The 22,798-nt window shown below is 43.1% G+C and overlaps 1 pseudogene; it reads right to left on the bottom strand.

Annotated features, from left to right (window-relative positions):
* Positions 1 to 22,798, bottom strand: part of LOC106597058 (b(0,+)-type amino acid transporter 1-like) — a 54,693-nt pseudogene that overhangs the window by 13,803 nt on the left and 18,092 nt on the right.

Below are 22,798 nucleotides of genomic sequence, written 5' to 3'. Positions count from 1 at the left end.
ATAGAATTTGTAGATAATTGGCCCTCTTTCTGGGACTCACACACAAACAGGACCAAGCCTGGCCTGTTGAGGAGTGACGGACTCCATCCTAGCTGGAGGGGTGCTCTCATCTTATCTACGAACATAGACAGGGCTCTAACTCCTCTAGCTCCACAATGAAATAGGGTGCAGGCCAGGCAGCAGGCTGTTAGCCAGCCTGCCAGCTTAGTGGAGTCTGCCACTAGCACAGTCAGTGTAGTCAGCTCAGCTATCCCCATTGAGACCGTGTCTGTGCCTCGATCTAGGTTGGGCAAAATTAAAGATGGCGGTGTTCGCTTTAGCAATCTCACTAGAATAAAGACCTCCTCCATCCCTGCCATTATTGAAAGAGATTGTGATACCTCACATCTCAAAATAGGGCTACTTAATGTTAGATCCCTCACTTCAAAGGCAGTTATAGTCAATAAACTAATCACTGATCATAATCTTGATGTGATTGACCTGACTGAAACATGGCTTAAGCCTGATGAATTGTGTTAAATGAGGCCTCACCCCCTGGTTACACTAGTGACCATATCCCCCGCACATCCCGCAAAGGCGGAGGTGTTGCTAACATTTATGATAGCAAATTTAAATTTACCCCCAAAAAAACAACAACGACGTTTTCGTCTTTTGAGCTTCTAGTCATGAAATCTATGCAGCTACTCACTCACTTTTTATAGCTACTGTTTACAGGCCTCCTGGGCCATATGCAGCGTTCCTCACTGAGTTCCCTGAATTCCTATCGGACCTTGTAGTCATTGCAGATAATATTCACATTTTTGGTGACTTTAATATTCACATGGAAAAGTCCACAGACCCACTCCAAAAGGCTTTCGGAGCCATCATCGACTCAGTGGGTTTTGTCCAACATGTCTCTGGACCTACTCACTGCCACAGTCATACTCTGGACCTAGTTTTGTCCCATGGAATAAATGTTGTGGATCTTAATGTTTTTCCTCATAATCCTGGACTATCGGACCACCATTTTATTACGTTCGCAATCGCAACAAATAATCTGCTCAGACCCCAACCAAGAAGCATTAAAAGTCGTGCTATAAATTCTCAGACAACCCAAAGATTCCTTGATGCCCTTCCAGACTCCCTCTGCCTACCCAAGGACGTCAGAGGACAAAAATCAGTTAACCACCTAACCGAGGAACTCAATTTAACCTTGCGCAATACCCTAGATGCAGTTGCACCCCTAAAAACTAAAAACATTTGTCATAAGAAACTAGCTCCCTGGTATACAGAAAATACACGAGCTCTGAAGCAATCTTCCAGAAAATTGGAACAGAAATGGCGCCACACCAAACTGGAAGTCTTCCGACTAGCTTGGAAAGACAGTACCGTGCAGTATCGAAGAGCCCTCACTGCTGCTCGATCATCTTATTTTTCCAACTTAATTGAGGAAAATAAGAACAATCTGAAATTTCTTTTTGATTCTGTCGCAAAGTTAACTAAAAAGCAGCATTCCCCAAGAGAGGATGGCTCTCACTTCAGCAGTGATGAATTCATGAACTTCTTTGAGGAAAAGATCATGATCATTAGAAAGCAAATTACGGACTCCTCTTTAAATCTGCGTATTCCTCCAAAGCTCCGTTGTCCTGAGTCTGCACAACCCTGCCAGGACCTAGGATCAAGGGAGACACTAAAGGGTTTTAGTACTATATCTCTTGACGCAATGATGAAAATAATCATGGCCTCCAAACCCTCAAGCTGCATACTGGACCCTATTCCAACTAAACTACTGAAAGAGCTGCTTTCTGTGCTTGGTTAAATTTCACTGCTATGCGGATGACACACAGCTGTACATTTCAATGAAACATGGTGAAGCCCCAAAATTGCCCACGCTAGAAGCCTGTGTCTTAGTCATAAGGAAGTGGATGGCTGCAAACGTTCTACTCTTAAACTCGGACAAAACAGAGATGCTTGTCCTAGGTGCCAAGAAACAAAGAGATCTTCTGTTAAATCTGACAATTCATCTGGATGGTTGTACAGTCATCTCAAATAAAACTGTGAAGGACCTCGGCGTTACTCTGGACCCTGATCTCTCTTTTGAAGAACATATCAAGACTGTTTCAAGGACAGCTTTTTTCCATCTACGTAACATTGCAAAAATCAGAAACTTTCTGTCCAAAAAATGACGCAGAAAAATTAATCCGTGCCTTTGTTACTTCTAGGTTGGACTACTGCAATGCTCTACTTTCCGGCTACCCGGATAAAGCACTAAATAAACTTCAGTTAGTGCTAAATACGGCTGCTAGAATCCTGACTAGAACCAAAAATTTTTATCATATTACTCCAGTGCTAGCCTCCCTACATTGGCTTCCTGTTAAGGCAAGGGCTGATTTCAAGGTTTTACTGCTAACCTACAAAGCATTACATGGGCTTGCTCCTACCTATCTTTCCGATTTGGTCCTGCCGTACATACCTACACGTACGCTACGGTCACAAGACGCGGGCCTCCTAATTGTTCCTATAATTTCTAAGCAAACAGCTGGAGGCAGGGCTTTCTCCTATAGAGCTCCATTTTTATGGAATAGTCTGTCTACCCATGTGAGAGACGCAGACTCAGTCTCAACCTTTAAGTCTTTACTGAAGACACATCTCTTCAGTAGGTCCTATGATTAAGTGTAGTCTGGCCCAGGGGTGTGAAGGTGAACGGAAAGGCTGGAGCAACGAACTGCCCTTGCTGTCTCTGCCTGGCCGGTTTCCCCTCTTTCCACTGGGATTCTCTGCCTCTACCCCTAATACGGGGGCTGAGTAATTGGCTTTCTGGTGTTCTTCCATGCCGTCCCTGGGAGGGGTGCGTCACTTGAGTGGGTTGAGTCACTGACGTGGTCTTCCTGTCTGGGTTGGCGCCCCCCCCCTTGGGCTGTGCCATGGCGGAGATCTTTGTGGGCTATACTCGGCCTTGTCCCGGGATGGTATGTTGGTGGTTGGAGATATCCCTCCAGTGGTGTGGAGGCTGTGCTTTGGCAAAGTGGGTGGGGTTATGTCCTACCTGTTTGGCCCTGTCCGGGGGTTTCATCGGATGGGGCCACAGTGTCTCCTGACCCCTCCTGTCTCAGCCTCCAGTATTTATGCTGCAGTAGTTTATGTATCGGGGGGCTAGGGTCAGTCTGTCACATCTGGAGTATTTCTCTTGTCTTTTCCGGTGTCCTGTGTGAATTTAAATATGCTCTCTCTAATTCTCTCTTTCTCTTTCTTTCTTTCTCTCTCTCGGAGGACCTGAGCCCTAGGACCATGCCTCAGGACTACCTGGCTTGATGACTCCTTGCTGTCCCCAGTTCACCTGGCCGTGCTGCTGCTCCAGTTCCAACTGTTCTGCCTGCAGCTATGGAACCCTGACCTGTTCACTGGATGTGCTACCTGTCCCAGACCTGCTGGAACCCTGACCTATTCACCGGACGTGCTACCTGTCCCAGACCTGCTGTTTTCAACTCTCTAGAGACAGCAGGAGCGGTAGAGATACTCTCAAAGATCAGCTATGAAAAAGCCAACTGACACTTACTCTTGAGTTACTGACTTGTTGCACCCTCGACAACTACTATGATTATTATTATTTGACAATGCTGGTCATTTATGAACATTTGAACATCTAGGCCATGTGCTGTTATAATCTCCACCCGGCACAGCCAGAAGAGGACTGGCCACCCCTCATAGCCTGGTTCCTCTCTAGGTTTCTTCCTAGGTTTTGGCCTTTCTAGGGAGTTTTTCCTAGCCACCGTGCTTCTACACCTGCATCGCTTGCTGTTTGGGGTTTTAGGCTGGGTTTCTGTACTGCACTTTGAGATATCAGCTGATGTAAGAAGGGCTTTATAAATACATTTGATTTGATTTGATTTGTCTTTGTGTTGACTTGCTGTAACTCTGTGGTTCCTAAATCACTAGTTTAGTAAACTGTTGGGAAACATTAACTTGCTTGAACGTGCTGCAGGTCATGTAACTGTTTGTTACGTGAAATATTTCCTTTAATTGTGGACTTGTGGTTCATACGAATGTAATCCTCCACTGTGTGACTGTTGTCTTTTTGTTGTCTTTTTGTTCCTCAGGGATACTGCCCGCGCTTGGCTTCCTCAGGGATACTGCCCGCGCTTGGCTTCCTCAGGGATACTGCCCGCGCTTGGCTTCCTCAGGGATACTGCCCGCGCTTGGCTTCCTCAGGGATACTGCCCGCGCTTGGCTTCCTCAGGGATACTACCCGCGCTTGGCTTCCTCAGGGATACTACCCACGCTTGGCTTCCTCAGGGATACTGCCCACGCTTGGCTTCCTCAGTGTCACTGCCCACGCTTGGCTTCCTCAGTGATACTACCCACGCTTGGCTTCCTCAGTGATACTGCCCATGCTTGGCTTCCTCAGTGATACTACCCACGCTTGGCTTCCTCAGTGATACTACCCGCGATTGGCTGGCTTCCTCAGGGATATTACCCACGCTTGGCTTCCTCAGTGATATTACTCACGCACTGCTACTAGTGAGCAGTATAAGAGGCACTCACTGCACTGGTAGTCACTTTGGACAGGAGTCTCTGATGAATGACAGTGGAAATCCAGGCTCAGTAAGGCTGCGTCCCAAATGGCACCCTGTTCCTTACATAGTGCACTACTGTTGACCAGGGCCCCATCAGGGAACAGGGCGCCATTTTGGACGCACGGTAAATGTCAGCTGTATGGACACTCACCTGTATGGGTTTTCCAGCTCCTCTGTTATAAAGTTCAGCTGATTCCTGAGAGAAACACGTGTTTAATGACCCACTTTTAAACAGGTTGTGTTGACATTCAAAACAGAAATCTCAAAACCATAAAACTGTTTTATTGAGGAAGTGATAAGAACAGAGAGATAGGATGCATCCCCAATGGTACCTGATCCCCTACTTAGTGGACTACTTTAGACTAGAGCATTATAGGCTTGACTAGAGCGCTACTCCCCCCCTGACTAGAGCGCTACTGCCCCCCCTGACTAGAGCGCTACGGGCCCCCCTGACTAGAGCGCCACGGGCCCCCCGACTAGAGCGCCACGGGCCCCCCCGACTAGAGCGCCACGGGCCCCCCCGACTAGAGCGCCACGGGCCCCCCTGACTAGAGCGCTACGGGCCCCCCTGACTAGAGCGCTACGGGCCCCCCCTGACTAGAGCACTATGGGCCTCCCTGACTAGAGCACTACGGGCCCCCCTGACTAGAGTACAAAAGTAGTGACCTATATAGGAAGTAGGGTGCCATTTGGGATGCAGGTGTAGTCTTACCATCCATCGTAGGCCCAGAGCCCGTTGTAAAACGCCAGTCCAATGGATCCAAAGGAGGTTGAGGCTCCTTCAAATGGGTTGGACAGATTCTCAGTGTTTCCTGGACACAAACGTGACAGTATATACATTTTAATATTCATACTTTTGACCAGAATAGGTTGTACCCAAAAGAGAGTGATATTTGAAACTTCCGCATGATAATACAGGGTGGGTACTGGAATAAATGGCAAAGTTTTCATCCCAAATGGTACCCTATTCTATACAGAAGTGCCCTACTTTTGACCAGGATCCATAGGGCACTGAGGGATATATACTACCGTTCAAAAGTTTGAGGTCACTTAGAAATGTCCTTCTTTTTGAAAGAAAATCAATTTTTTTGTCCACTAAATCAACATCAAATTGATCAGAAATACAGTGTAGACGTTGTTAATGTTGTAAATGACCATTGTAGCTGGAAACGGCAGATTTTTTATGGAATATCTACATAGGCGTACAGAGGCCCATTATCAGCAACCATCACTCCTGTGTTCCAATGGCACGTTGTGTTAGATAATCCAAGTTGATCATTTTAGAAAGCTAAATGATCATTAGAAAACCCTTTTGCAATTATGTTAGCACAGCTGAAAACTGTTGTCCTGATTAAAGAAGCAATAAAATTTGGCCTTCTTTAGACTAGTTGAGTATCTGGAGCATCAGCATTTGTGGGTTCAATTACAGGCTCAAACTGGCCAGGAACAAAGCACTTTCTTCTATAACTCGTCAGTTTATTCTTGTTCTGAGAAATGAAGGCTATTCCATGCGAGAAATTGCCATGAAACTGAAGATCTTGTACAACGCTGTGTAACTACTCCCTTCACAGAACAGCACAAACTGGCTCTAACCAGAATAGAAAAAGGAGTGGGAGGCCCCGGTGATGGCTTTTCAACCCCTTTGTTATGGCACTCCTAAATATGTTCACGAGTAAAAATGTGCTTAACAAGTTATATAATTAGCTGCAAGGAATCTGTGTGCACTAATATTGTTTAACGTGATTTTTGAATGACTACCTCATCTCTGTACTACACACATACAATTATCTGTAAGGACCCTCAGTCGAGCAGTGAATTTCAAACACAGATTCAACCACAAAGACCAGGGAGGTTTTCCAATGGCTCGCAAAGAAGGGCACCTATTGGTAGATGAGTAAAATAAAATAAAAGCAGACATTGAATATCCATTTGAGCATGGTGAAGTTATTAATTACACTTTAGATGGTTTATCAATACACCCAGTCACTACAAAGATTGGAAGGATGCCTCTAACTCAGTTGCCGGAGAGGAAGGAAACCACTGAGGGATTTGACAAGGAGGCCAATGGTGACTTTAAACAGTTACAGAGTTTAAGGGCTGTGATAGGAGAAAACTGAGGACAGATAAACAACTTTGTAGTTACTCCAAAATTGTAACCAAAATGACAGAGTGAAAACAAGGAGGCCTGTATAGAATACAAATATTCCAAAACCCTATTCCCTATATAGTGGTCCACCCTATTCCCTATATAGCGGTCTACCCTATTCCCTATACAGCGGTATACCCTATTCCCTTTATAGTGTACTACTTTTGATGCAGGCCATAGGGCTCTGGTCTAAAGTAGTGCCCTATATAGGGAATAGGGTGCCATAGGGCTCTGGTCTAAAGTAGTGCCCTATATAGGGAATAGGGTGCCATAGGGCTCTGGTCTAAAGTAGTGCCCTATATAGGGAATAAGGTGCCATAGGGCTCTGGTCTAAAGTAGTGCACTATATAGGGAATAAGGTGCCATAGGGCTCTGGTCTTAAGTAGTGCACTATAAAGGGAATAGGGGGGCATTTTGCAGACAGACAGAATGTGTAAAGTACCAACCTTGTGCCAAGAGGACGCCACTACGATGACCAGGATGATGAGAAGCTTGGCTGCAGTGAAGAAGTTCTGGACATAGCTGGCTAGCTTCACACTGAGACAGTTCACCGACACTATCAGAACTGGAGGAAGAGGAAGAGGAAGGGGAGGAAGAGGAAGGAAGGAGAGGAGGAATATTATATTAATCCACACGAGACAGAAGTTGGTCCTCTGCTGTTGTCAAAACACACACACACACACACACACACACACACACACACACACACACACACACACACACACACACACACACACACACACACACACAAGGCTGGAACAATGGGCCAATTGTTTTCTATTAGGATTTTTCATAATTCAAGAAGAATTCACACTCACATATGCACACTACAGCCAGGCACTTGGTGACCACTATGGGAGGAGTGCATCCTGGGTAGAACGGCGTGGAGGTGTACTCTGCGAAGCTTAGGGCGATGATGGCGAAGGCGGAGGGCTGTAGGACCATGATGGTGCTCCATGAGTAGAGGTAGGCCATCACTGACCCATAGGCTTCCATCAGGTACTGGTATGCCCCTCCAGACTTAGTGATCATGGTGCCCAGCTCCGCGTAGCACAGCGCCCCTGCAGGCAGACAGACAGGCTCAGAGACAGACAGTTGACACTAGTCCTACTGCTGCTTCAGGGGATTTCCTTTCAATTTGTCCAATTAAGACCTAGACAACCAGGTGAGATCCTAACGAATCAATTAAGACCTAGGCAACCAGGTGAGTTCCTTACTAATCAATTAAGATCTAGACAACCAGGTGAGTTCTTAACTAATCGATTAAGGCCTAGAAAATTGACCAGTTAGGAACTCACCTGGTTGTCGTCGGCAAATGTAATGATGGTGTTGGAGTTGTGCCTGGCCATGCAGTCATGAGGGAACAGGGAGTACAGGAGGGGGCTGAGCACGCACCCCTGAGGAGCCCCTGTGTTGAGGATCAGCGTGGCGGATGTGTTGTTACCTGCCCTCACCACCTGGTGGGCGGCCCGTCAGGAAGTCCAGGATCCAGTTGCAAAGGGAGGTGTTTAGTCCCAGGTTCCTTAGCTTATTGATAAGCTTTGAGGGCACTATGGTGTTGAACGCTGAGCTGTAGTCAATGAATAGCATTCTCACATAGGTGTTCCTTTTGTCCAGGTGGGAAAGGGCAGTGTGGAGTGCAATAGAGAGTGCATCATCTGTGGATTTGTTGGGGCGGTATGCAAATTGGAGTGGGTCTAGGGTTTCTGGGATAATGGTAATGATGTGAGCCATGATCAGCCTTTCAAACTTCATGGCTACAGACGTGAGTGCTACGGGTCGGTAGTCATTTAGGCAGGTTACCTAAGTGTTCTTGGGCACAGGCACTATGGTGGTCTGCTTAAAACATGTTGGTGTTACAGACTCGGACAGGGAGAGGTTGAAAATGTCATTGAAGACACTTGCTAGTTGGTCAGCACATGCTCGCAGTACACGTCCTGGTAGTCCGGCTGACCCTGCGGCCAAGTGAATGTTGACCTGTCTAAAGGTCTTACTCACATCGGCTGCGGAGAGCGTGATCACACAGTCTTCCGGTACAGCTGGTGCTCTCATGCATGTTTCAGTGTTATTTACCTCGAAGCGAACATAGAAGTAGTTTAGCTCGTCCGGTAGGCTTGTGTCACTGGGCAGCTCTCGGCTGTGCTTCCCTTTGTAGTCTGTAATGGTTTGCAAGCCCTGCCACAGCCGACGTCAGACTCAATCTTAGTCCTGTATTGACGCTTTGCCTGTTTGATGGTACGTTGGAGGGTATAGCAGGATTTTTAATAAGCTTCCGGGTTAGAGTCCCGCTCCTTGAAAGTGGCAGCTCAAGCCTTTAGCTCAGTGAGGATGCTGTCTGTAATTCTTGGTTTCTGGTTGGGGTATGTACGTACTGTCACTGTGGGGACGACGTCATCGATGCACTTATTGATGAAGCCAGTTGCATATTTAACCTCCCTGGGCAAGGTGGGACGTTTGCTTCCCACCTAGTCAACAGCCAGTGGAATCGTGTGGCGCGAAATACAAATACCTCATAAATGCTAAAAAATCAATTTCTCAAACATATGACTATTTTACACCATTTTAAAGACAAGACACTCGTTAATCTAACCACACTGTCCAATTTCAAAAACGCTTTACAGCGAAAGCAAAACATTAGATTATGTCAGGAGAGTACCCTTCCAAAAATAATCACACAGCCATTTACAAAGCATGCATATATGTCACAAAAAACAAAACCACAGCTAAATGCAGCCCTAACCTTTGATGATCTTCATCAGATGACACTCCTAGGACATTATGTTATACAATACATGCATGTTTTGTTCAATCAAGTTCATATTTATATCAAAAACCAGCTTTTTACATTAGCATGTGACGTTCAGAACTAGCATACCCCCCGCAAACTTCCGGTGAATTTACTAATTACTCACGATTAACGTTCACAAAATACATAACAATTATTTTAAGAATTATAGATACAGAACTCCTTTATGCAATCGCAGTGTCAGATTTTAAAATAGCTTTTCGGCTAAAGCACATTTTGCAATATTCTGAGTAGATAGCCCGGCCATCACGGCTAGCTAATTTGACACCCACCAAGTTTGGCCCTCATCAAACTCAGATTAACTATAAGAAAAATTGGATTACCTTTGCTGTTCTTCATCAGAATGCACTCCCAGGACTTCTACTTCAACAACAAATGTTGTTTTGGTTCGAAATAATAATAATCGAAATAATCCATAGTTATATTGAAATAGCTCCGTTTTGTTCATGCGTTGAGGTCAGTATCCGAAGGGTGACGCGCGAGCGCATTTCGTGACAAAACATTTCAAAATATTCCATAACCATACTTCGAAGCATGTCAAACGCTGTTTAAAATCAATTTTTATGCGATTTTTCTCATAAAATAGCGATAATATTCCAACCGGGAGACGTTGTATTCGTTCAAAGAGAGAAAGAAAAACATGGAGTCCTCTCGTGCATGCGCACTCCAGTGTCATTGTTCCCTGCCTGACCGCTCACAAAAACTCCTGCTGTTTTTCGCCCAGAGACTGCAGAGCTCTCATTCCACTTTCTGGCGCCTTCTGAGAGACAATGGAAGCCTTAGAAAATGTCACGTTACAGCAGAGATGCTGTATTTTTGATAGAGATGCCCTAGAAGGACAACAAATTGTCAGACAGGGCATTCCTGCATGGAATCTTCTCAGGTTTTGGCCTGCCATATGAGTTCTGTTATACTCACAGACACCATTCCAACAGTTTTAGAAACTTTAGAGTGTTTTCTATCCAAATCTACTAATTACATGCATATTCTCGTTTCTGGGTAAGAGTAGTAACCAGTTTAAATCGGGTATGTTTTTTATCCGTCTGTGAAAATACTGCCCCCTAGCCCCAACAGGTTTTAACATGTTGATAGAAATGAGGTAAAACTGATTTAAGTTTCCCTGCATTAAAGTCCCCGGCTACTAGGAGCGCCACCTCTAGGTGAGCATTTTCTTGTTTGCTTATGGCAGAATACAGCTCATTCAATGCTGTCTTAGTGCCAGCCTCTGACTGTGGCTACAAGGAATTTAGACGAAAACTCTCTCGGTAGGTAATGTGGTCTCCAGCTTATCATGAGAAACTCTACCTCAGGTGAGCAATGGCTCGAGACTTCCTTAGATATCGTGCACCAGCTGTTGTTTACAAAAATGCATAGACCGCCACCCCTTGTCGTACCAGACGCCAATGTTCTATCCTGCCGGTACATCGTATAACCAGCCAGCTGTATGTTGATAGTGTCGTCGTTCAAACACGACTCCGTGAAGCATAAGATGTTACAGTTTTTAACCTCTATGGGCTAGGTGGGACGCTTGCGTCCCACCTACGTAACAGCCACTGCCAGCCTGTGGCGCGATTTTCAAAACCTTAAAAATCCTATTACTTCAATTTCTCAAACATATGACTATTTTACAGCCATTTAAAGACAAGACTCTCGTTAATCTAACCACACTGTCCGATTTCAAAAAAGGCTTTACAACGAAAGCAAAACATTAGATTATGTCAGCAGAGTACCAAGCCAGAAATAATCAGACACCCATTTTTCAAGCCAGCATATAATGTCACCAAAACCCAGAAGACAGCTAAATGCAGCACTCACCTTTGATGATCTTCATCAGATGACAACCCTAGGACATTATGTCATACAATACATGCATGTTTTGTTCAATCAAGTTCATATTTATATCAAAAACCAGCTTTTTACATTAGCATGTGACGTTCAGAACTAGCATACCCCCGCAAACTTCCGGGGAATTCGCTAACATTTTACTAAATTACTCACGATAAACGTTCACAAAAAGCATAACAATTATTTTAAGAATTATAGATACAGACCTCCTCTATGCACTCGATATGTCCGATTTTAAAATAGCTTTTTGGTGAAAGCACATTTTGCAATATTCTAAGTACATAGCCCAGGCATCACGGGCTCGCTATTTAGACACCCGGCAAGTTTAGCACTCACCATAATCATATTTACTATTATAAAAGTTTGATTACCTTTTGTTGTCTTCGTCAGAATGCACACCCAGGACTGCTACTTCAATAACAAATGTTGGTTTGGTTCAAAATAATCCATCGTTATATCCGAATAGCGGCGTTTTGTTCGTGCGTTCCAGACACTATCCGAAATAGTAAAGAAGTGTCGCACGCATGGCGCAATTCGTGACAATAAAATTCTAAATATTCCATTACCGTACTTCGAAGCATGTCAACCGCTGTTTAAAATCAATTTTTACGACATTTTTCTCGTAGAAAAGCGATAATATTCCGACAGGGAATCTCCTTTTCGGCAAACAGAGGAAAAAATCCCAAAGGTGGGGGCGGTCGGGGTCACGCGCATAAGCCCAGTGTCCCTTGATCGGCCACTTGAGAAAGGCGATAATGTGTTTCAGCCTGGGGCTGGAATGACGACATTCTGTTTTTTCCCGGGCTCTGAGCGCCTATGGACGACGTGGGAAGTGTCACGTTAGAGCAGAGATCCTTAGTAAATGATAGAGATGGAAAAGAAGTTCAAGAAATGGTCAGACAGGCCACTTCCTGTAAAGGAATCTCTCAGGTTTTGACCTGCCATTTGAGTTCTGTTATACTCACAGACACCATTCAAACAGTTTTAGAAAATTTAGGGTGTTTTCTATCCATATGTAATAAGTATATGCATATTCTAGTTACTGGGTAGGAGTGGTAACCAGATTAAATCGGGTATGTTTTTTATCCAGCCGTGTCAATGCTGCCCCCTAGCCCTAACAGGTTAATAAATCAGCAGGGTTCATGTTAGGAGAGGAATTCCCTCCTAGCCTCTCAATAAATCAGCAGGGTTCATGTTGGGAGAGGAATTCCCTCCTAGCCTCTAAATAACTCAGCAGGGTTCATGTTAGGTGCACTATGTCCATGTTCCTGAACACACTGACTCAATCTTTCTCACAGTCAATATGCCTCCCAAATGGAACCCTATTCCCTATATAGTGCACTACTTTAGACCAGAGCTCTATGGGGTAGCAGGACCAGGCCCATAGGATTAGGGTGCCATCTGGGATGCATGGAGTCCTTCTCACACGGGGCCCTTCTCACACGGGGCCTCGGCACTTTGGTCATTCCTGATATAGGAGATTCCTATCATTCTTTCCCACCACTAGTGACTGGTTAGAGATTACCCAGGACAGGGTTGGTGTGTGTGTGTCTGTCTCCTCACCCAGTGTAGCCAGCACCCCGCAGGCGGCCCAGACACACAGACATGGTCCTACGGCTCCCGTTTCCAGCAGCACTGCCTTAGGGGAGATGAAGATGCCGGAGCCGATCATTGTTCCTACGATCAGACAAATCCCACTCAAAAGGCCCACCTGCAGAGAGAGACAGGAAGTGGTCATGACAACTTCCTGAGAGGGTGATACAGGCGGTAGAACCGGCAATTAAACCCCCGTCTCCTGTTGGGAAGCTTTGAATGTTTTATCACTCAGCCACGTCTCTTAATGTGAATGTTTTACCCCTCAGCCACGTCTCTTAATGTGAATGTTTTACCACTCAGCCACGTCTCTTAATGTGAATGTTTTACCTCTCATCCACGTCTCTTAATGTGAATGTTTTACCACTCATCCACGTCTCTTAATGTGAATGTTTTACCCCTCAGCCACGTCTCTTAATGTGAATGTTTTACCCCTCATCCACGTCTCTTAATGTGAATGTTTTACCCCTCAGCCACGTCTCTTAATGTGAATGTTTTACCTCTCATCCACGTCTCTTAATGTGAAAGTTTTACCACTCATCCACGTCTCTTAATGTGAATGTTTTACCCCTCAGCCACGTCTCTTAATGTGAATGTTTTACCCCTCATCCACGTCTCTTAATGTGAATGTTTTACCCCTCATCCACGTCTCTTAATGTGAATGTTTTACCACTCAGCCACGTCTCTTAATGTGAATGTTTTACCACTCAGCCACGTCTCTTAATGTGAATGTTTTACCCCTCAGCCACGTCTCTTAATGTGAATGTTTTACCCCTCAGCCACGTCTCTTAATGTGAATGTTTTACCTCTCATCCACGTCTCTTAATGTGAATGTTTTACCACTCATCCACGTCTCTTAATGTGAATGTTTTACTCCTCAGCCACGTCTCTTAATGTGAATGTTTTACCTCTCATCCACGTCTCTTAATGTGAATGTTTTACCACTCATCCACGTCTCTTAATGTGAATGTTTTACCCCTCAGCCACATCTCTTAATGTGAATGTTTTACCCCTCATCCACGTCTCTTAATGTGAATGTTTTACCCCTCATCCACGTCTCTTAATGTGAATGTTTTACCACTCAGCCACGTCTCTTAATGTGAATGTTTTACCACTCAGCCACGTCTCTTAATGTGAATGTTTTACCCCTCAGCCACGTCTCTTAATGTGAATGTTTTACCCCTCATCCACGTCTCTTAATGTGAATGTTTTACCCCTCAGCCACGTCTCTTAATGTGAATGTTTTACCACTCAGCCACGTCTCTTAATGTGAATGTTTTACCCCTCATCCACGTCTCTTAATGTGAATGTTTTACCACTCATCCATGTCTCTTAATGTGTACATTTTGTTTTGACATGTAATACCCCTGTCTACGTTAAGTTTATGTAGTCTGTTTATTTCCCTTATTGCATTTTGTGTTATTGTTTTATATATATATATATATATTATTTTTATGATATAAATATGTCCTGTGTCACCACTCAATCAATGAGTGACTGGCCTGTTTATAAACACAGCGTAATGTGAGTTAGTGAGTAGTTAATTCAATGAGTGACTGGCCTGTTTATAAACACAGCGTACTGTGAGTTAGTGAGTAGTTAATTCAATGAGTGACTGGCCTGTTTATAAACACAGCGTAGTGTGAGTTAGTGAGTAGTTAATTCAATGAGTGACTGGCCTGTTTATAAACACAGCGTACTGTGAGTTAGTGAGTAGTTAATTCAATGAGTGACTGGCCTGTTTATAAACACAGCGTACTGTGAATTAGTGTGTAGTTAATTCAATGAGTGACTGGCCTGTTTATAAACACAGCGTACTGTGAGTTAGTGAGTAGTTAATTCAATGAGTGACTGGCCTGTTTATAAACACAGCGTACTGTGAGTTAGTGAGTAGTTAATTCAATGAGTGACTGGCCTGTTTATAAACACAGCGTACTGTGAGTTAGTGAGTAGTTAACTCAATGAGTGACTGGCCTGTTTATAAACACAGCGTACTGTGAGTTAGTGAGTAGTTAATTCAATGAGTGACTGGCCTGTTTATAAACACAGCGTAGTGTGAGTTAGTGAGTAGTTAACCCAATGAGTGACTGGCCTGTTTATAAACACAGCGTAGTGTGAGTTAGTGAGTAGTTAATTCAATGAGTGACTGGCCTGTTTATAAACACAGCGTACTGTGAGTTAGTGAGTAGTTAATTCAATGAGTGACTGGCCTGTTTATAAACACAGCGTACTGTGAGTTAGTGAGTAGTTAACTCAATGAGTGACTGGCCTGTTTATAAACACAGCGTACTGTGAGTTAGTGAGTAGTTAATTCAATGAGTGACTGGCCTGTTTATAAACACAGCGTAGTGTGAGTTAGTGAGTAGTTAACCCAATGAGTGACTGGCCTGTTTATAAACACAGCGTAGTGTGAGTTAGTGAGTAGTTAATTCAATGAGTGACTGGCCTGTTTATAAACACAGCGTAGTGTGAGTTAGTGAGTAGTTAATTCAATGAGTGACTGGCCTGTTTATAAACACAGCGTAGTGTGAGTTAGTGAGTAGTTAACTCAATGAGTGACTGGCCTGTTTATAAACACAGCGTAGTGTGAGTTAGTGAGTAGTTAACTCAATGAGTGACTGGCCTGTTTATAAACACAGCGTAGTGTGAGTTAGTGAGTAGTTAACTCAATGAGTGACTGGCCTGTTTATAAACACAGCGTAGTGTGAGTTAGTGAGTAGTTAACTCAATGAGTGACTGGCCTGTTTATAAACACAGCGTAGTGTGAGTTAGTGAGTAGTTAACTCAATGAGTGACTGGCCTGTTTATAAACACAGCGTAGTGTGAGTTAGTGAGTAGTTAACTCAATGAGTGACTGGCCTGTTTATAAACACAGCGTAGTGTGAGTTAGTGAGTAGTTAACCCAATGAGTGACTGGCCTGTTTATAAACACAGCGTAGTGTGAGTTAGTGAGTAGTTAATTCAATGAGTGACTGGCCTGTTTATAAACACAGCGTAGTGTGAGTTAGTGAGTAGTTAATTCAATGAGTGACTGGCCTGTTTATAAACACAGCGTAGTGTGAGTTAGTGAGTAGTTAATTCAATGAGTGACTGGCCTGTTTATAAACACAGCGTACTGTGAGTTAGTGAGTAGTTAATTCAATGAGTGACTGGCCTGTTTATAAACACAGCGTAGTGTGAGTTAGTGAGTAGTTAACCCAATGAGTGACTGGCCTGTTTATAAACACAGCGTAGTGTGAGTTAGTGAGTAGTTAATTCAATGAGTGACTGGCCTGTTTATAAACACAGCGTAGTGTGAGTTAGTGAGTAGTTAATTCAATGAGTGACTGGCCTGTTTATAAACACAGCGTAGTGTGAGTTAGTGAGTAGTTAACTCAATGAGTGACTGGCCTGTTTATAAACACAGCGTAGTGTGAGTTAGTGAGTAGTTAACTCAATGAGTGACTGGCCTGTTTATAAACACAGCGTAGTGTGAGTTAGTGAGTAGTTAACTCAATGAGTGACTGGCCTGTTTATAAACACAGCGTAGTGTGAGTTAGTGAGTAGTTAACTCAATGAGTGACTGGCCTGTTTATAAACACAGCGTAGTGTGAGTTAGTGAGTAGTTAACTCAATGAGTGACTGGCCTGTTTATAAACACAGCGTAGTGTGAGTTAGTGAGTAGTTAACTCAATGAGTGACTGGCCTGTTTATAAACACAGCGTAGTGTGAGTTAGTGAGTAGTTAACCCAATGAGTGACTGGCCTGTTTATAAACACAGCGTAGTGTGAGTTAGTGAGTAGTTAATTCAATGAGTGACTGGCCTGTTTATAAACACAGCGTAGTGTGAGTTAGTGAGTAGTTAATTCAATGAGTGACTGGCCTGTTTATAAACACAGCGTAGTGTGAGTTAGTGAGTAGTTAATTCAATGAGTGACTGGCCTGTTTATAAACACAGCGTAGTGTGAGTTAGTGAGTAGTTAATTCAATGAGTGACTGGCCTGTTTATAAACACAGCGTAGTGTGAGTTAGTGAGTAGTTAATTCAATGAGTGACTGGCCTGTTTATGAACACAGCGTAGTGTGAGTTAGTGAGTAGTTAACCCAATGAGTGACTGGCCTGTTTATAAACACAGCGTAATGTGAGTTAGTGAGTAGTTAATTCAATGAGTGACTGGCCTGTTTATAAACACAGCGTAGTGTGAGTTAGTGAGTAGTTAACCCAATGAGTGACTGGCCTGTTTATAAACACAGCGTAGTGTGAGTTAGTGAGTAGTTAATTCAATGAGTGACTGGCCTGTTTATAAACACAGCGTAGTGTGAGTTAGTGAGTAGTTAATTCAATGAGTGACTGGCCTGTTTATAAACACAGCGTAGTGTGAGTTAGTGAGTAGTTAACTCAATGAGTGACTGGCCTGTTTATAAACACAGCGTAGTGTGAGTTAGTGAGTAGTTAACCCAATGAGTGACTGGCCTGTTTATAAACACAGCGTAGTGTGAGTTAGTGAGTAGTTAATTCAATGAGTGACTGGCCTGTTTATAAACACAGCGTAGTGTGAGTTAGTGAGTAGTTAATTCAATGAGTGACTGGCCTGTTTATAAACACAGCGTAGTGTGAGTTAGTGAGTAGTTAATTCAATGAGTGACTGGCCTGTTTATAAACACAGCGTAGTGTGAGTTAGTGAGTAGTTAATTCAATGAGTGACTGGCCTGTTTATAAACACAGCGTAGTGTGAGTTAGTGAGTAGTTAATTCAATGAGTGACTGGCCTGTTTATAAACACAGCGTAGTGTGAGTTAGTGAGTAGTTAACCCAATGAGTGACTGGCCTGTTTATAAACACAGCGTAGTGTGAGTTAGTGAGTAGTTAATTCAATGAGTGACTGGCCTGTTTATAAACACAGCGTAGTGTGAGTTAGTGAGTAGTTAACCCAATGAGTGACTGGCCTGTTTATAAACACAGCGTAGTGTGAGTTAGTGAGTAGTTAATTCAATGAGTGACTGGCCTGTTTATAAACACAGCGTAGTGTGAGTTAGTGAGTAGTTAATTCAATGAGTGACTGGCCTGTTTATAAACACAGCGTAGTGTGAGTTAGTGAGTAGTTAATTCAATGAGTGACTGGCCTGTTTATAAACACAGCGTAGTGTGAGTTAGTGAGTAGTTAATTCAATGAGTGACTGGCCTGTTTATAAACACAGCGTAGTGTGAGTTAGTGAGTAGTTAATTCAATGAGTGACTGGCCTGTTTATGAACACAGCGTAGTGTGAGTTAGTGAGTAGTTAACCCAATGAGTGACTGGCCTGTTTATAAACACAGCGTAGTGTGAGTTAGTGAGTAGTTAATTCAATGAGTGACTGGCCTGTTTATAAACACAGCGTAGTGTGAGTTAGTGAGTAGTTAACCCAATGAGTGACTGGCCTGTTTATAAACACAGCGTAGTGTGAGTTAGTGAGTAGTTAACTCAATGAGTGACTGGCCTGTTTATAAACACAGCGTAGTGTGAGTTAGTGAGTAGTTAATTCAATGAGTGACTGGCCTGTTTATAAACACAGCGTAGTGTGAGTTAGTGAGTAGTTAACTCAATGAGTGACTGGCCTGTTTATAAACACAGCGTAGTGTGAGTTAGTGAGTAGTTAACCCAATGAGTGACTGGCCTGTTTATAAACACAGCGTAGTGTGAGTTAGTGAGTAGTTAACTCAATGAGTGACTGGCCTGTTTATAAACACAGCGTAGTGTGAGTTAGTGAGTAGTTAACTCAATGAGTGACTGGCCTGTTTATAAACACAGCGTAGTGTGAGTTAGTGAGTAGTTAATTCAATGAGTGACTGGCCTGTTTATAAACACAGCGTAGTGTGAGTTAGTGAGTAGTTAATTCAATGAGTGACTGGCCTGTTTATAAACACAGCGTAGTGTGAGTTAGTGAGTAGTTAATTCAATGAGTGACTGGCCTGTTTATAAACACAGCGTAGTGTGAGTTAGTGAGTAGTTAACCCAATGAGTGACTGGCCTGTTTATAAACACAGCGTAGTGTGAGTTAGTGAGTAGTTAATTCAATGAGTGACTGGCCTGTTTATAAACACAGCGTAGTGTGAGTTAGTGAGTAGTTAACCCAATGAGTGACTGGCCTGTTTATAAACACAGCGTAGTGTGAGTTAGTGAGTAGTTAACTCAATGAGTGACTGGCCTGTTTATAAACACAGCGTAGTGTGAGTTAGTGAGTAGTTAATTCAATGAGTGACTGGCCTGTTTATAAACACAGCGTAGTGTGAGTTAGTGAGTAGTTAATTCAATGAGTGACTGGCCTGTTTATAAACACAGCGTAGTGTGAGTTAGTGAGTAGTTAATTCAATGAGTGACTGGCCTGTTTATAAACACAGCGTAGTGTGAGTTAGTGAGTAGTTAATTCAATGAGTGACTGGCCTGTTTATAAACACAGCGTAGTGTGAGTTAGTGAGTAGTTAATTCAATGAGTGACTGGCCTGTTTATAAACACAGCGTAGTGTGAGTTAGTGAGTAGTTAACTCAATGAGTGACTGGCCTGTTTATAAACACAGCGTAGTGTGAGTTAGTGAGTAGTTAACTCAATGAGTGACTGGCCTGTTTATAAACACAGCGTAGTGTGAGTTAGTGAGTAGTTAATTCAATGAGTGACTGGCCTGTTTATAAACACAGCGTAGTGTGAGTTAGTGAGTAGTTAATTCAATGAGTGACTGGCCTGTTTATAAACACAGCGTACTGTGAGTTAGTGAGTAGTTAATTCAATGAGTGACTGGCCTGTTTATAAACACAGCGTAGTGTGAGTTAGTGAGTAGTTAACTCAATGAGTGACTGGCCTGTTTATAAACACAGCGTAGTGTGAGTTAGTGAGTAGTTAATTCAATGAGTGACTGGCCTGTTTATAAACACAGCGTAGTGTGAGTTAGTGAGTAGTTAACTCAATGAGTGACTGGCCTGTTTATAAACACAGCGTAGTGTGAGTTAGTGAGTAGTTAACTCAATGAGTGACTGGCCTGTTTATAAACACAGCGTAGTGTGAGTTAGTGAGTAGTTAATTCAATGAGTGACTGGCCTGTTTATAAACACAGCGTAGTGTGAGTTAGTGAGTAGTTAACTCAATGAGTGACTGGCCTGTTTATAAACACAGCGTAGTGTGAGTTAGTGAGTAGTTAACTCAATGAGTGACTGGCCTGTTTATAAACACAGCGTAGTGTGAGTTAGTGAGTAGTTAATTCAATGAGTGACTGGCCTGTTTATAAACACAGCGTAGTGTGAGTTAGTGAGTAGTTAACCCAATGAGTGACTGGCCTGTTTATAAACACAGCGTAGTGTGAGTTAGTGAGTAGTTAACTCAATGAGTGACTGGCCTGTTTATAAACACAGCGTAGTGTGAGTTAGTGAGTAGTTAATTCAATGAGTGACTGGCCTGTTTATAAACACAGCGTAGTGTGAGTTAGTGAGTAGTTAATTCAATGAGTGACTGGCCTGTTTATAAACACAGCGTAGTGTGAGTTAGTGAGTAGTTAATTCAATGAGTGACTGGCCTGTTTATAAACACAGCGTAGTGTGAGTTAGTGAGTAGTTAACTCAATGAGTGACTGGCCTGTTTATAAACACAGCGTAGTGTGAGTTAGTGAGTAGTTAATTCAATGAGTGACTGGCCTGTTTATAAACACAGCGTAGTGTGAGTTAGTGAGTAGTTAACTCAATGAGTGACTGGCCTGTTTATAAACACAGCGTAGTGTGAGTTAGTGAGTAGTTAACTCAATGAGTGACTGGCCTGTTTATAAACACAGCGTAGTGTGAGTTAGTGAGTAGTTAACTCAATGAGTGACTGGCCTGTTTATAAACACAGCGTAGTGTGAGTTAGTGAGTAGTTAACTCAATGAGTGACTGGCCTGTTTATAAACACAGCGTAGTGTGAGTTAGTGAGTAGTTAACTCAATGAGTGACTGGCCTGTTTATAAACACAGCGTAGTGTGAGTTAGTGAGTAGTTAACCCAATGAGTGACTGGCCTGTTTATAAACACAGCGTAGTGTGAGTTAGTGAGTAGTTAACCCAATGAGTGACTGGCCTGTTTATAAACACAGCGTAGTGTGAGTTAGTGAGTAGTTAACTCAATGAGTGACTGGCCTGTTTATAAACACAGCGTAGTGTGAGTTAGTGAGTAGTTAATTCAATGAGTGACTGGCCTGTTTATAAACACAGCGTAGTGTGAGTTAGTGAGTAGTTAACTCAATGAGTGACTGGCCTGTTTATAAACACAGCGTAGTGTGAGTTAGTGAGTAGTTAACTCAATGAGTGACTGGCCTGTTTATAAACACAGCGTAGTGTGAGTTAGTGAGTAGTTAACTCAATGAGTGACTGGCCTGTTTATAAACACAGCGTAGTGTGAGTTAGTGAGTAGTTAATTCAATGAGTGACTGGCCTGTTTATAAACACAGCGTAGTGTGAGTTAGTGAGTAGTTAACCCAATGAGTCGGCGTAATTTAGGACTTCTAACCCCTTTTAAACATGGTGTGTTTCTCCTGCGTCCGTAGATACCAACCGTTTGTCTGTGTGGTTAACGGGGAAGGAGCTAGAGTGGGGTTTGTAAGACAAGCACAGATCCCCAAAGGGCTCAGGGGTCTTATTCTTTACAGAATCATCTGTAGAGTCAAAATGACACACACAAGCGACAAAAAAGGGGACAATGTGACAATTAATCTACATAATCACTGGAAAATTCAATAGTTCTACTGAGAGGTACCGACACTGGTTTCCTGAGAGCCTCACGGTGTAAACTACAGAATGAAGCAGTAGTTCTATTGAGAGGTACAGACCCTGGTTTCCTGAGAGCCTCACGGTGTAAACTACAGAATGAAGCAGTAGTTCTATTGAGAGGTACCGACCCTGGTTTCCTGAGAGCCTCACGGTGTATACTACAGAATGATGCAGTAGTTCTATTGAGAGGTACCGACACTGGTTTCCTGAGAGCCTCACGGTGTAAACTACAGAATGAAGCAGTAGTTCTATTGAGAGGTACCGACCCTGGTTTCCTGAGAGCCTCACGGTGTATACTACAGAATGAAGCAGTAGTTCTATTGAGAGGTACCGACCCTGGCTTCCTGAGATCCTCACGGTGTAAACTACAGAATGAAGCAGTAGTTCTACTGAGAGGTACTGATCCTGGTTTCCTGAGAGCCTCACGGTGTAAACTACAGAATGAAGCAGTAGTTCTATTGAGAGGTACCGACCCTGGTTTCCTGAGAGCCTCACGGTGTAAACTACAGAATGAAGCAGTAGTTCTATTGAGAGGAACTGACCCATAAACAGCTTTCTAACATTCTTCAGTCACTCAGTGACCTTGTGCACTGTAACAGGATAATACATTTATAACTACCATACAAAGGCCATGTACACAAGCCAGGATGATTGATGTTCATCACTTGAGTAGCTTATGTACTTGAAGCAAGCGAGACCATAAACATGAATGGAACAAGAATGCAATGTCATACATCATTTGTAGAATTTTATATTTGAAGAGCAACACAATTGTTTCTACTTCACCTCCAAAGACTTGTCAAACAGACAATTGGGATACATGTTTTTGGTAAAGTTCCAAGATTGATCTAGTCTGGTTTATTATTATTATCTGATGTGGTAAAGGTCCCAGATTGCTCTAGTCTGGTTTATTATTATCTGATGTGGTAAAGGTCCCAGACTGATCTAGTCTGGTTATTATTATTATTATCTGATGTGGTAAAGGTCCCAGATTGATCTAGTCTGGTTTATTATTATCTGATGTGGTAAAGGTCCCAGACTGATCTAGTCTGGTTTATTATTATCTGATGTGGTAAAGGTCCCAGATTGATCTAGTCTGGTTTATTATTATCTGA

This window comes from Salmo salar, chromosome ssa26 (assembly GCF_905237065.1).
Source record: "Salmo salar chromosome ssa26, Ssal_v3.1, whole genome shotgun sequence".
In the NCBI taxonomy this organism is placed as follows: domain Eukaryota; kingdom Metazoa; phylum Chordata; class Actinopteri; order Salmoniformes; family Salmonidae; genus Salmo; species Salmo salar.
The sequence above is the reverse complement of the archived record's forward strand: the minus strand, read 5'-3'. Positions and strand labels throughout refer to the sequence as shown.